We start from the raw sequence: 13,050 nt of genomic DNA, 5'->3' as shown, positions 1-13,050 counted from the left end.
TTAGGACGGCAGGGTAATACCGTATATAGGTAGGTATGGTGGACTCATCTGGAATAACTTTGGGTTCAAGGTTTTTGATGTACAAGCAGAATTCCCACTTAGTATAGGCGAAGCCTAGTAATGAGATTGAGAAGCGGCCAGCTAGAGAGCAACAACGATCATAACCATGCATTATGCATAAGTAACATTGGACACTAGCATGAGTAGGATATGAACACGATGTACATAAATATCATAGAGGCTATGTTGGTTTTGATTCAACTGCATGCATGAACAAGTCAAGCCACTCGAACGTTCAGAGGAGGATACCATATCATCATACTATATCACAATCATTTTAACGCAATGTTGATATCCAAAATAAATCATTATCAACTCCCAGCTACTTATGCATGGCATGAGAAACTATAATCTCTAATTGTCATTGCAAACATGTTTAGTCATAATGGGTTGAATCATGGATACTAGGTTAAACATATTTACACAAACAGAACAAGTCGAGTTCATACTAGTTTCTCTCTGCCACAGCAAGTTCATGAAATGTCGTCATTATTGCCTTTCAGTTGCATGACCGAATGATATGAAAATAATAATAGTGCAAGAGTGTCGTGGACTAAGCTGGAATCTGCAAACATTTTATTCAACAAGAGAAGACAAGGTAAAATGTGCTCTTTATTAGTTCAAAAGTTATTCATGTGAGAGCCACTCAACATTTTCATCGTGGTCTTCTCCTCGATACAACTCGAATAAAAGGAAAAGTAATTCAGAGAACCACACTGAAATATTTTTGTAGTTTTTGGTTTTCTTGAACAAGCAAATAAAAGGGAAAAGCAAAAACGAGAAAAACTATTTACATGGGAAAGCTCCCAACAAGCAAAAGAAGAACAAGGAAATCTTTTTGGGTTTTCTTTTTAATAATACTACTAAGCATGCATAGAAAGTAAATTAACTATAACTAATTTTTTTGGTTTTTTCTAAAGTTTTTCAAACACATAAGAAGAAAGAAAGAAAATGAATCTAAGCATGGATGATACAATGAAAAAGTGTGAGCACCGACAAATGGAATAAGTGAACATGAATGTAAAGTCGGTGGAAACACGTACTCCCCCAAACTTAGGCTTTTGGCCTAACTTGGTAGTCGATCAGTAACCTGGAGGGTAGTAGGGTTGCTGAGGAGCGGGCATCCACTCGTCCCACTGCTGGGGCTCCTGCTGTGCCGCTTCTACAGCAGCCTAAGCGTTCCGGTAGGCGATGATGTCCGCAGGCATGATCCTATATCCGCCCCTGGCAGCAGGATCAAACAAAGCAGGTGCAGGCAGTGGAATAATATCACGAGTTTTAACACTAAAAACCAGGTTATAAGGAATGGGAATGTCAGGATAATCTCGTGCAAGAAAATGATGGTGTTCCATGGCTGCCCTATCTAGGTAGACCTTGGTCAAAGGGTAATCATGAGGGCATATCTCGACCTCGAAGTGAGCCGCCAAATGAGTAGCAAAAATCCCACCATGTATTTCACCCTGGGATCTATTAAGATGGAGGCGACGAGCCACAATAGCTCCCAAGCTATGGGTGTTGTCGCCCTCTAGTGCTTGGCGTAAAATAGCAAAATCTGGTGCACTGAGTGCACCTACTTTCTTTCTAGCAAGCAAGCACTTAGCAACAAATGAAGAAAAATAATGTACGGCAGGAAAGTGTACGCTAGTAGCCGTGGTGGCTGACACCGCTCTCTCATCTCCCACTGTAAAAGTGCGATAAAAGTCCTCAAACCCAGCCGGCCTAGGCTCGGCTAAGCTCCCATCAGAAGGGATCAAGCATATATCACAAAATTCAGTAAGTGGTATCTGATGGTTTTCAGCATATAAATCGAAGCTCACTCCAGGAGGATTATTCCTAGGCAGGAAAGTAAAACTCTGAACAAAGATATTTGTGAGGATTTGGTGCTGGTCACACTCATCTGCGATGAAGTCAGTGAGGCCGGCGTTTGCACCATATTGCATGAACTCCTGAAGAATTCCAGCCTCTTCTAGGAACGGGGTGTGCGGCCATTCGCACGGCCATACCTCCGCCAACCTTCGAGGGTGGAGATCACTGTCAGAAGACTCCCCAATAACACCCTTGGAGTTCTTCTTAGAGCCAAACTTCCTGAAGATATTCATGCCCGCGTACAATTTTCTGAAAATAAAATTTTGGGGTGACAAAAATTTGTCAACAAAACTTTATAAAATTGATAGCAACTACTCATAGGGATACATCGAAGCCATAGCAAGCATTCAAACTACTTAGAAGACTAAGAATTTAACATGCAAGCACATCTACAATAGCACCAAGAGTAGCTGATTATTCAAAATATAAACCACTAAAGCAAAAACTAATTGGATAAACAGTGGAGTCACATACCAAGCAACAATCCCCCAAAACAGTTTTGGAAACGGAGCTTCGAGCAAAGAGATCAAAATCCGCGGGTTTGAGCTCAAGAACATGGGAGAGAGAGCAATGGAGATTTTTTCTGGAGGTAAGTGATGATGTGGGATGAAGAGGTAAGTGAGGGGGCCCACATGGGGACCACAACCCACCAGGGCGCGCCTGGGGGTCTTGGCGCGCCCAGGTGGGTTGTGCCCACCTGGTGCACCTCCCTCTGGTATTATTTGCACCAGAAATTCAGAAATATTCAGAAAAAAAATCGTGTAAAATTTTCACGGCATTCTGAGAACTTCTATTTTGGGGTCATCATTTCATTTTTTTATTGCACTAGAAATTCAAAAAACAGACAAAACATGGCATTTTATTTTATTTAACTAATAAAAATAGAAAACAAAAGGTAAGGACAGAAGGTAGTGCTTACTAAATACATCAACTTCACACCGTTCAAAAATGATCCATTAATAAGGTTGATCAGGTCTTATTAACAACCACTTTCGATTAGCATGAAATCAAAGAACTTTCATAAATCACTAAGTTACCTCAATGGGGATATGCATTTCCCCAACAATAAGTATTTCATATTTCTTTTTGACAGTAGGTAGAGGTATTTGAAAACTTCCAATAGTGATTGTCGGAGATTTTTCAATAACATTAATACCATTCACTTGGAATTGTTTCTTCGAAAAGTGCACCGTATGCTCATTGCCATTAATATGAAAAGTGATCTTGCTTTTATTGCAATCAATAAGAGCCCCTGCAGTGTTCAAGAATGGCCTACCAAGGATAATCGACATGTTGTCGTCCTCGGGCATCTCAAGTATAACAAAGTCAGTCAAAATAGTAACATTAGCAACAACAACGGGCACATCCTCACAGATATCGATAGGTATGTCATTTGATTTGTCAGCCATTTGCAAAGATATTTCAGTAGGTGTGAGTTTATTCAAGTCAAGTCTTTTATATAAAGAGAAAGGCATAACACTAACACCAGCCCCTAAGTCACACAAAGCAGTTTTCACATAATTCTTTATGATAGAGCAAGGTATAGTTGGTATTCCTGGATCTCCAAGTTTTTTAGGTACTCCATCTTTAAAAGTGTAATTAGCAAGCATAGTGGAGATTTCAGCTTCTGGTATTTTTCTCTTATTTGTGATGATGTCTTTCATATACTTTGCATATGGAGGCATTTTCAAGATATCAGTCAAGCGAGTACGCAAAAAGACTGGCCTCAGCATCTCAGCAAAGCGTTCAAATTCTTCATCATCTTTCCTTTTAGTTGACGTGGGTGGAAAAGGCATAGGTTTTTGGACCCACGGTTCTCTTTCTTTACCGTGTTTTCTAGCAACAAAGTCTCTTTTGTCATAAATTTTATTTTTAGGTTGTGGGTTATCAAGATCAACAGGTGGTTCTATCTCAACATCATTGTCTGGTTCTTTATCATTGGTTGGTTGAGAGTCTTCATGATCCTCATCATTATCTTTTTCCTTATTACTAGGTGAGTGTTCATTACCAGATTGAGTTTCAGCATCAGACATAGAAACTTCATTATCATTGTCAGGAGGTTTTTCTATTTCAGGTTCACTGGGAGCATGTGAAGTCCTATCATTCTTCTTTTTCTTATTCTTTCTAGAAGAACTAGCTGCACTAGTGTTAGCTCTTTGTGAATCTTGTTCAATTCTTTTAGGGTGTCCCTCAGGATAAAGTGGTTCCTGAGTCATTTGATACATCTCCATCGTATCTATAATTTTTGATTGTTCCATGCCAATATTCTACAACTTTTATATACTTTTGGCAACTTTTTATACTATTATTGGGACTTAACATATTGATCCAGTGCCCAGTGTCAGTTTCTGTTTGTTGCATGTTTTTTGTTTCACAAAAAATCCATATCAAACGGAGTCCAGATGGGATAAAAACTAACGGAGATTTTTCTAGAATATATGTGATTTTTGGGAAGAAGAATCAATGCGAGACGATGCCCAAGGGGGCCACGAGGCAGGGGGCGCGCCCCAGGGGGTCAAGCGTGCCCTGGGCCCTCGTGGCCACCCCGTAAGGCAGTTGGTGCCCTTCTTTCGCCACAAGAAAGCCAATATCCGGATAGAATTTGTGTTAAAATTTCAGCCCAATCGGAGTTACGGATATCCGGAAATATAAGAAACGGTGAAAGGCCAGAATGTGGAACGCCGAAATAGAGAGAGACAAAGAGACAGATCCAATCTCGGAGGGGCTCTCGCCCCTCCGCCGCCATGGAGGACATGGACCAGAGGGGAAACCCTTCTCCCATCTAGGGAGAAGGTCAAGGAGGAAGAAGAAGAAGGGGGGCCCGCTCCCCCTCTCTTCTAGTGGCGCCGGAACACCGCCGGGGCCATCATCGTGTGACGGTGATCTACACCAACACCTCCGTCATCTTCACCAACATCTTCATCACCTTCCCCCATCTATCTACAGCGGGCCACTCTCCTGCAACCCGCTGTACCCTCTACTTGAACATGGTGCTTTATGCTTCATATTATTATCCAATGATGTGTTGCCATCCTATGATGTCTGAGTAGATTTTCGTTGTCCTATCGGTAATTGGTAAATTGCTATGATTGGTTTAATTTGCTTGTGGTTATGTTGCTGTCCTTTGGTGCCCATCATATGAGCGCGCGCGTGGATCACACCATAGGGTTAGTTGTATGTTGATAGGATTATGTATTGGAGGGCAAGAGTGACAAAAGTTTCAACCTAGCATAGAAATTGATGCATACGGGATTGAAGGGGGACCAATATATCTTAATGCTATGGTTGGGTTTTACCTTAATGAACATTAGTAGTTGCGGATGCTTGCTAATAGTTCCAATCATAAGTGCATAGAATTCCAAGTCAGGGATGACATGCTAGCAGTGGCCTCTCCCACATAAAACTTGCTATCGGTCTAGTAAAGTAGTCAATTGCTTAGGGACAATTTCGCAACTCCTACCACCACTTTTCCACACTTGCTATACTAACTTATTGTGCCTTTACCTAAAACAGCCCCTATTTTTCATTTACGTGCTCTTTATATGCTTGCAAACCTATCCCGTTACACCTACAAAGTACTTCTAGTTTTATACTTGTTCTAGGTAAAGCGAACGTCAAGCGTGCGTAGAGTTGTATCGGTGGTCGATAAAACTTGAGGGAATATTTGTTCTACCTTTAGGTCCTCGTTGGATTCGACACTCTTACTTATCTCTTATCTAAAGAGGCTACAATTGATCCCCTATACTTGTGGGTTATCAAGTCCTTTTTCTGGCGCCATTGCCGGGGAGTTATAGCATGGGGTGAATATTCTCGTGTGTGCTTGATTGCTTTGTCACCAAGTAGTTTTTATTTGCTGTTCTAAGTTTTTGTCTATCTTTAGTTATGGATATGGAACACGAAATACCAAAAAAATAGGTTTACTTGCTACTCATGGAGATGGGGAACCTCCTAAAACCCTCGATGCTCATTATGTGAAAGATATTATGTACTACTTTGATAATTCTGAGAAAACCCCATTCAATTATATAATGTGAGACATGTTGGATCAACGTGAATACTTTAGGGATTATCGCTTGACTCAAAAAGGGAAACTATTATGGGATCAAATTTATATATTGCATTGGTATGCTCGGCAACTATATTGAGATATGATTATACTTGTTGCTCTAGGATGAACGCTCCACACCTTCCCTTTTCATGTGAATTTAATGATAATGAAACCTTAGCTTCTTATGCTAATGGTATATATGATTACTATGATGTGGAACGAATAGAAGAATTTGTTGCTTTTAAGGGTGCTTGTGAAACTGAATCTTTGTTTAAAGAGTTTAAAGGTTTTGATGATTCAGTTTATATACCTGAAAATTTAGCTATACTCAAATATTGCTATGAGAATTATGAATACAATGCCGATATTGATGCGTTTATTGAGAAAGTCTCCGATGTACAAGAAGAGACTAATATTTTGTAGGAATCTATCCAGGAAGAAATTGATGACACTGTGAGCTCATTAGATGAAAAAGATGATGAGGAGAGCGACGAACAAAAGGAGGAAGAGCGGATTAGCTACCCATGCCCACCTTCTAATGAGAGTAACTCTCCAAATCATACATTATTTAATGTCCCTTCATTCTTACCGAAGGATGATTGCTATGATAATTGCTATGATCCCGTTGATTCGTTTGAAATATCCCTTTTTGATAATGCTTGCTATGCTTGCGGCCAAGATGCCAATATGAATTATGCTTATGGAGATGAACTTGCTATAGTTCCTTATGTTAAACATGAAATTGTTGCTATTGCACCCACGCATGATAGTCCAGTTATCTTTTTGAATTCTCTCGACTACACTATATCGGAGAAGTTTGCCCTTATTAAGGATTATATTGATGGGTTGTGTTTTACTACTACACATGATGATTTTGATAGATATAATATGCATGTTATTGCTGCTCCTACTTGCAATTATTATGCGAGAGGAACTACATCTCCGCCTCTCCATGTTTCCAATATGATAGAATTGCAAGAAACTGTTTATACTATGCATTGGCCTTTACTATGTGTGCATGAATTGTTCTTTTATGACATGCCGATGCATAGCAAGAGAGTTAGAATTCGCTGTTGCATGATATATGTTGCTTTGTGCTCACTACTAAATGCCAAATCATTGTTAATTAAAATTGGCTTTGATATACCTTGGGATCCAGGTGGATCCATTACTTGAGCACTATATGCCTAGCTTAATGGCTTTAAAGAAAGTGCTGCCAGGGAGACAACCCAGAAGTTTTAGAGAGTCATTTATTTCTGTTGTGTGCTTTTTATAAATTTTAAAAACAATAATAATGTGCCAAGATTTGCCTTTAGGATGTTTACATTGCTTGTTGGTTTGTGCGGTGCAAGACAGAAACTTGGGCTGTAGTGCGTGATTTTACATTTTTACTGAAACGTCAAACGGTTATGAAATTTTTTGAACTGTCTTGCTATACAAATTTTTTATTTTTCCTAATTTTTTAAGAATTTTTGGACTACCATAAGTATGGTGAATGTTCATATTATTACAGGTTGTCCTGTTTAAGACAGATTCTGTTTTTGATGCATAGTTTGCTTATTTTGATGAAACTATCGATTTCTATCAGTGGATTAAGCCATGCAAAAGTTATATTACAGTAGCTACAATGCAAAAACAAAATATGAATTGGTTTGCAACAGTACTTAGAGTAGTGATTTGCTTTATTATACTAAGGGATCTTACCGAGCTTTCTGTTGAGTTTTGTGTGGATGAAGTGTTCGAAGATCGAGGAGGTCTCGATGTGAGGAGAAGGAGGAGAGGCAAGAGCTCAATATTGGGGATTCCCAAGGCACCCCAAGTAAATATTCAAGGAGGCTCAAGCGTCTAAGCTTGGGGATGCCCCGGAAGGCATCCAATCTTTCTTCAACAAGTATCGGTATGTTTTCAGATTCATTTCGTTCATGCGATATGTGCACATGTTGGAGCATATTTTGCATTTAGTTTTCATTTTTCTTTGATGCACCATGCTGGTACGAGATAGTCCTTGGTTGATTTATAGAATGATCATTGCACTTCACTTATATCTTTTGAGTATGGCTTTATAGAATGCTTCATGTGCTTCACTTATATCATTTGAAGTTTGGATTGCCTATTTCTCTTCACATAGAAAACCGCCATTTGTAGAATGCTCTTTTGATTCACTTATATTTGTTAGAGCGTGGGCATATATTTTTTAGAAAGAATTAAACTCTCTTGCTTCACTTATATCTATTTAGAGAGATGACAGGAATTGGTCACTCACATGGTTAGTCATAAAATCCTACATAAAACTTGTAGATCATTGAATATGATATGTTTGATTCCTTGCAATAGTTTTGTGATATAAAGATGGTGATATTAGAGTCATGCTAGTGGGTAGTTGTGGATTGTAGAAATACTTGTGTTGAAGTTTGTGATTCCCGTAGCATGCACGTATGGTGAGCCGTTATGTAACGAAGTTGGAGCATGAGGTATTTATTGATTGTCTTCCTTATGAGTGGCGATCGGGGACAAGCGATGGTCTTTTCCTACCAATCTATCCCCCTAAGAGCATTTGTGTAGTACTTTGTTTCAATGACTAATAGATTTTTGCAATAAGTATGTGAGTTCTTTATGACTAATGTTGAGTCGATGGATTATACGCACTCTCACCCTTCCATCATTGCTAGCCTCTTCGGTACCGTGCATTGCCCTTTCTCACCTTGAGAGTCGGTGCAAACTTCGCCGGTGCATCCAAACCCCGTGATATGATACGCTCTATCACACATAATCCTCCTTATATCTTCCTCAAAATAGCCACCATACCTACCTATCATGGCATTTCCATAGCCATTCCGAGATATATTGCCATGCAACTTCCATCATCATATACATGACTTGAGCATTTATTGTCATATTGCTTTGCATGATCGTAAGATATCTAGCATGATGTTTTCATGGCATGTCCGTTTTTTGATGTCATTGATACGCTAAATCATTGCACATTCCGGTACACCGCCGGAGGCATTCGTATAGAGTCATATCTTTGTTCTAGTATCGAGTTGTAATATTGAGTTGTAAGTAAGTAGAAGTGTGATGATCATCATTATTAGAACACTGTCCCATGTGAGGTTATCAAAATAAAAGTGGCCAAAGAAGCCCCCCCCCCCCAAAAGAGAGGCCAAAAAAGCCTAAAAAAGAAGAAGAAAAAAAAAAAATGAGAGAAAAGAGAGAAGGGACAATGTTAATATCCTTTTACCACACTTGTGCTTCAGAGTAACACCATGTTCTTCATATAGGGAGTCTCTTGAGTTATCACTTTCATATACTAGTGGGAATTTTCATTATATAACTTGGCTTGTATATTCCAACGATGGGCTTCCTCAAATACCCTAGGTCTTCATGAGCAAGCAAGTTGGATGCACACCCTCTTAGTTTCAGTTTGACCTTCCATACACTTATAGCTCTTAGTGCATCCGTTGCATGGCAATCCCTACTCCTCGCATTGACATCAATTGATGGGCATCTCCATAGCCCGTTGATTAGTTGCGTTGATGTGTGACTTTCTCCCTTTTTTGTCATCTCCACACAACCTCCACCATCATATTCTATTCCACCTATACTGCTATGTCCATGGCTCACGCTCATGTATTGCGTGAAAGTTGAAAAGGTTTGAGAATGTCAAGATTATGAAACAATTGCTTGACTTGTCATCGGGGTTGTGGATGATTTGAATATTTTGTGTGGTGAAGATGGAGCATAGCCGGACCATATGATTTTGTAGGGATAACTTTCCTTGGCCATGTTATTTTGAAAAGACATGATTGCTTTATTAGTATGCTTGAGGTATTATTGTCTTAATGTCAAATGATAGACTATTGTTTTGAATCACTCGTGTCTTGATATTCATGCCATGATTATATTACATGATCAAGATTATGCTAGGTACCATTCCACATCAAAAATTATCTTTTTTATCATTTACCTACTCGAGGACGAGCAGGAATTAAGCTTGGGGATGCTGATACGTCTCCGTCGTATCTATAATTTTTGAATGTTCCATGCCAATATTCTACAACTTTTATATACTTTTGGCAAGTTTTTATACTATTTTTGGGACTAACATATTTATCCAGTGCCCAGTGCCGGTTCCTGTTTGTTGCATGTTTTTTGTTTTGCGGAAAATCCATATCAAATGAGTCCAAACGGGATAAAAACTGACGGAGATTTTTTTTTGAATATATGTGATTTTTTGGAAGAATAATCAACGCGAGACGATGTCCGAGGGGCCACGAGGCAGGGGCGCGCCCCAGGGGGTCAGGCACGCCCTGGGCCCTCGTGGCCACCCCGTAAGGCGGTTGGTGCCCTTATTTTGTCGCAATAAAGCCAATATCCAGATAGAAATCGTGTTAAAATTTCAGCCCAATCGAAGTTAGGGATCTTCCAGAATATAAGAAACGGTGAAAGGCTAGAATCTGGAACGCAAAAACAGAGAGAGGCAGAGAGACAGATCCAATCTCAGAGGGGCTCTCGCCCCTCCGCCGCCATGGAGGCCATGGACCAAAGGGTAAACCCTTCTCCCATCTAGGGAGAAGGTCAAGGAAGAAGAAGAAGTAGAAGGGGGGGCCTCTCCCCCTCTCTTCCGGTGGTTCCAGAACGCCGCCGGGGCATTCATCGTGTGACGGTGATCTACACCAACACCTCTGTCATCTTCACCAACATCTTCATCACCTTCCCCCATCTATCTACAGCGGTCCACTCTCCCGCAACCCGTTGTACCCTCTACTTGAACATGGTGCTTTATGCTTCATATTATTGTCCAATGATGTGTTGCCATCCTATGATGTCTCAGTAGATTTTCGTTGTCCCAACGGTAATTGGTAAATTATGATGATTGGTTTAATTTGCTTGTGGTTATGTTGCTGTCCTTTGGTGCCCATCATATGATCGCTCGTGTGGATCACACCATAGGGTTAGTTGTATGTTGATAGGACTATGTATTGGAGGGCAAGAGTGACTGAAGCTTCAACCTAGCATAGAAATTGATGCATACGGGATTGAAGGGGACCAATATATCTTAATGGTATGGTTGGGTTTTACCTTAACTAACGTTAGTAGTTGTGGACGCTTGCTAATTGTTCCAATCATAAGTGCATAGAATTCCAAGTCAGGGATGGCATGCTAGCAGTGGCCTCTCCCACATAAAACTTGCTATCGGTCTAGTAAAGTAGTCAATTTCTTAGGGACAATTTCGCAACTCCTACCACCACTTTTCCACACTCGCTATACTAACTTTATCGTGTCTTTTCCTAAAACAGCCCCTAGTTTTTATTTACGTCCTCTTTATATCCTTGCAAACCTATCCCGTTACACCTACAAAGTACTTCTAGTTTTATACTTGTTCTAGGTAAAGCGAACGTCAATCGTGTGTAGAGTTGTATCGGTGGTCGATAAAACTTGAGGGAATATGTGTTCTACCTTTAGCTCCTCGTTGGGTTCGACACTCTTACTTATCGAAAGAGGCTACAATTGATCCCCTATACTTGTGGGTTATCATCATTTTACCTCCTCTAGTTGCAATTCTAACAGCAAAGTCATGCATATTATTATTCATTTCATAAAGCAATTCTCTTTGAGATTTGGAAACTTGTTCTAATTGAGTTTGAACCATAGAAGCATGTTTTCCAACACCTCTAACATCATTTGATATTCTAAATAACAAGTCACTCAAGCGAGCAATCATATCAGAATTGTATTTCAATTGTTTCATAACATTTGCATTGAAGTGATCTTGTTTTCTAATGTAGTTTTCAAACTCATAAAGGCATTGAATAGGATGCATATTGTGAGGATTATCACTATCATTAAACTTCATAAGATAATTTACCTCTACCACCTTAGGCAGTGGTGGTTTATTAATCCCATGTATTTCTTCAGTAGGAGGTAAAATTTTAACAACCTTAGCTTTAATACCGTTTTCCTTCATAGATTTCTTTGTCTCTTGCATATCTTCAGGTCTGAGATATAATATACCCCTCTTCTTCGGAGTAGCTTTAGGCAGTGGTTCAGGAATAGTCCAATCATCATAGTTTTTCAATATGTTATTCAATAATTCTTCAGCTTATCCAATAGTTCGTTCCCTGAAAACACAACCAGCACAACTATCTAGGAAGTCCCTACAGAAGATATCAAATATTTCATTTTTCTTAAGTGGATGATCAGGCAAAGCATTAAGTAACTGGCAAAGCCTCCCCCAAGCTTGTGGGAGACTCTCTTCTTTAGTTTGAGCAAAGTTAAATATTTCCTGTAAGGCAGCTTGTTTCTTATGACCAGGAAAATATTTTTCAGAGAAGTAGTAAATCATATCCTGGGGACTACGCACACAACCAGGAGCAAGAGTATTGTACCAAGCTTTAGCATCACCCTTTAATGAGAAAGGAAATAATTTGAGAATAAAGTAATAGCGAGTTTTCTCATCATGAGTAAAAAGGGTGGTTATGTCATTCAACTTAGTAAGATGTGCCACAACAGTTTCAGTTTCCTAACCATGGAAAGGATTAGATTCAACCAAAGTAATTAACTATGGGTCGACAGAGAATTCATAACCCTTATCATCAATAAAGATAGGTGAAGTAGCAAACTTAGGTTCACATTTCATTCTAGCATTCAGAGATTTTTCTTTATACTTGCATAATAATTTCTCTAGATCATCTCTATCTTTGCAAGCAAGAATATCTCTAGTTGTCTCCTCACTCATAACATAACCTTCCGTTACCTTAGGCAATTCATATCTAGGAGGGCTAGTTCTAGCAGGTGTTTCAGGAGTTTCAGTTTCAAGCTCATCATCAGATTCAACAACATCATGTTGTATTACTCTAGCAACTTGTTTATCAAGAATGTCACCAAGTGGCACATCATCATTATCAAGCAAGGTACTAGCGTCATCATAAAAATTATCCATAGCAGAGGTAGCATCATCAATAACTTGTGACATATCAGAATTAATAGCATGTGGTGGTGTTGCAAGTTTACTTATAACAGAAGGTGAATCTAAAGCAAAACTGGATGGCAGTTCCTTACCTCCCCTTGTCTTTAAG

Source organism: Triticum urartu, chromosome 3, assembly GCF_003073215.2.
Source record: "Triticum urartu cultivar G1812 chromosome 3, Tu2.1, whole genome shotgun sequence".
NCBI classification, from domain to species: domain Eukaryota; kingdom Viridiplantae; phylum Streptophyta; class Magnoliopsida; order Poales; family Poaceae; genus Triticum; species Triticum urartu.
This window is presented reverse-complemented; position numbering follows the sequence as displayed.